Source organism: Sapajus apella, unplaced genomic scaffold (assembly GCF_009761245.1).
Source record: "Sapajus apella isolate SASKATOON/1434 unplaced genomic scaffold, GSC_monkey_1.0 scaffold89, whole genome shotgun sequence".
Taxonomy (NCBI): domain Eukaryota; kingdom Metazoa; phylum Chordata; class Mammalia; order Primates; family Cebidae; genus Sapajus; species Sapajus apella.
The window spans coordinates 7,074,821-7,078,264 of record NW_022437029.1 but is presented as its reverse complement, the minus strand read 5'-3'; the positions used below and the strand labels follow the sequence as shown (position 1 = coordinate 7,078,264).

Here is a 3,444-nt window from a genome sequence, read left to right as displayed (position 1 = left end):
TTCTTCTTCTTCTTCTTTCTTTCTTTCTTTCTTCTTCTTCTTCTTCTTCTTCCCCTCCTCCTCCTCCTCCTCCTCCTTCTTCTTTTCTTCTTCTTCTTCTTCTTTCCTGAATTTTTATTTTTGTATTTTGATTCAGATGGCTGGCCAAGGTATCTACATTCCAGAACATCTTCTTAACAACCCCTAAACAAGTGAAAGTCCACTTACTTATGTATCAAAAGATAAGGAAAAAAGATCACAATTGTCTGACAGGGAACATGAATCCAAAATAAATTATCTTCAAAATTATCATACCTGCTTTTCTACTTTTTTACTACTGGTAGAAATGAAACAAATAATTCACATTAAAGTAAAATCTGTTGGCTGGTATAGCAAGTTAAAACAATTATTTTTACATATAAAGCGAGTCTTTCAAATCAATATTTTACACCCAAATTTAGGTTTTCAAAAAATAGGTTTAGTATTTGCTTTATTTTGTTTGGTTTGCTAAGAAACCCTGTCTCTCATACTGACATTAAACTGGACTGCAGCTTACACCCTACAAAGAGTAAAATGCATGTCACAAGCTGGATACACACACATGCATAATACTTACATGTGAAATGGCTAACACTGATGTGCATATAACTTCCATGAGTAGTTTTAGCCTATCTTGAATCAAATTGCAATGAAAAAACAAAAAATAATACTTGCCACTACAGACATTTGCTGTGGTATTTTAAAAATGCAAAACTTAGAATGCTTTGGGGACTTAAAGATTATTGAAGATGGGATAAAACTCAACATTGCTTACAGATAACTGAACATGGAGAACACAGCCAACACATTCATGTGGACAGAAAATGAGTGATTGCATATTACACACCTTCCAACTGGGTTGTTACTCTCATTTTATTCGAAAGATTTACATGGACGTGGATTCTTTACTATGATTTTAAAAATAATATTACATTAAATTTTCCTGGTCTAATAGCCAAATTTAAGAAATACAGTTGAAAAGGATAGAAATTTCTATACTTTCTCATACTTTTGAAGCCAATTTTATTTTTATTGTGATGTGGTATTTTAGTTAACAGCATGCTAAAAATAAAATTGACTGAATTATACAAATTTTGTCCACAACATTGAAGTCTCTTTTTGCTGAAACATTACAAAATGAATCCAAGAAATACTTTCCATTTTCAATGGCCTAAGTGAGAGATGAATTCAACTTTTTAAAAAAATAAATTACAACTAAATTGGACTGAAGACAGCTACATTAAATCCTGCAAACCGAAACCAAGCACCAGAACATCTAAAACTCTTAACACTTTCCATCCAAGACAGTAAAATGAGCATCATTTTCTATGTGGTAAAGAGAACCACAGAATTAATCAAGTAACCAATCAGAAACCACTTCTCTGTTATTTGAACTAAGAGTTGCTCAAGCGTGACGTTTCTGCCTTCATTATTATTGCTGGTTCTTAGAGTCACAGCCTCAATGTCAAATGTGAGCGTGGACTCAGAAGTAATTGTAGGTAAGTGATGAGGCATTTCTTTTCCGTTTACAAAAACTGCACCATTTGTACCAATACACACAGCTTTATCCTGCGGCAGAGAGTTCTAGCCATTCTGTTTTTATGACACACTACTATACTGTCTCTTATGTCTGGTACTCCCACAGTTTCAACTCTAAATATTAATGTCTGCCCACAGAAATAATTTGGAACTCTGGAGTAGGGAACACCCCAAGATTCAGAAACGTTCTGGCATGCTTTATTTCTTCGATTTCTCAGGCTGTAGCCCTCAAAACCAGCTATCCACTCATGAGGCACTAATGTGGCATGAACTGCCTGGGGGATCCTCCAAGGACTCTGTGCCTCTCGGCCATCTCTTCAGGTGAAGATTCTGAACTGATCATCAACGTTGGAGTCTATGTGCAATACTATGAATTCATTTCAGAAGCTTCATATACATCCTTAAAATAATTTAAAGTACATTTACAAAACTGGAGCCTACAATCTTGTGCTGTAAAGTCGTCATCCACCTTACACCATCATACTATGATAGCTCCAGGTTTCTCTATCAGTTCTTCTATCTGTACTGGTGGGTGAGATGCTACAGTTTCATGCTTAAGAATGTGGTCTTTCATTAAGCTAAGAGTTGAATCATCCAAAGGAGCAGATAAGGCACATCAACCAGTAAAAGTATTTCTGGTATGCTTTCCAACTGAGCGAGCAAGGTCTTTTTGGTAAAGCTCCACAGTTTCTCATTCTCTTCTCCTACACCACTAAGCATGGCAATATCACCTTCTCTGACTAAGTCCACTGGAGTGTTGACTCCGAGTTTTATGAGCTTCTGGCAATCATCTAATGGTTTAATGGTCCGTTCTGTAGTGTCCATTGGTTGCAAAAGGGTCACCAATTGCTCATTCAGGAGCTTCCCAAGGGTTCCCTTTAAATCATTAAAATGTTGTTTGAGAATATCCCTTGTCTGTGATGCACTCTCATTGATCTCTGCACCTTCCACGATCCCTCAAGCTGGCGACTCAGCTCTCACTAGTAGCTCTATGCCACTTCCACATTCTCAAGGATCTCCTGCAGCAGCAGCTCAGGCTCCAGGTCTATCACCTGTCTCATGCAGCTGCTGGAGCAGGTTCCTGACTGTTGAGCCTCAGGTTTTCTGATGGGAAGGTATTTATCTACTGATTTAAGTATACTAGTGATTGTAGGGTTATGTGTGTTTCCTGTTTTTTGCGGAACTTGTATTTTTATCTTTTTTGTTTTTACTTTATATTTTTCTGTATTTCCATTTTGTCTAACTTTTCAAATGTATTGGCATAAAGTTATGGATAGTATTTATTTAATATCTTCCAAATCTCTAATTGTTGTTTCTTTTTCACTCCTCATTATATTGATTCTTCGCATACTGGTTTCTACATATGTGCCTCATGTATAGAGTAGATTTCCTCTATTATTCCACAGTCACTTCATGGGTATGTCATGCATAATTTTCAGTTTTGCAGTTTCCTGAATGTTCAAAATCATAATGTCAAGCAGGTGATGCTCCATTCCTACATTATTGACTCAAATAAGGATTTTTTTAAAAACTATATTTAGGCCTTTGACATTCTGCAGATTCTTGACCTTCAATCTCCCAAATACTAAAAGGGCAATGAATGCCAATGTGGATGATTTTCACTCACCCTGACTAACTTACCTAACTTACCTTGCTTGGGAGCATTTATGAATGGCTATGGCTTTGTTCAACAGGTTATTCTGTCTCAGTTGTTTTAATCAAAGGCAGGATGGACATTTTAAAGGTAAGAATGATTCATTTGTTTTTAAATGAATCTATCTGGTGCATTTTAAATACAACTTAATGAGTTTGTTGAAAGTGTTAGTAGATTCAAAATTACTGAGGTGACAATTTGAGAGCATATCTAGATATTTTTTATTAATTCTT

The 3,444-nt window shown here is 35.9% G+C and overlaps 1 pseudogene; it reads right to left on the bottom strand.

The window, feature by feature from the left end:
- Positions 1 to 1,253: 1,253 nt before the first annotated feature.
- LOC116534699 lies at positions 1,254 to 2,618 on the bottom strand (annotated as a pseudogene).
- Positions 2,619 to 3,444: the final 826 nt, after the last annotated feature.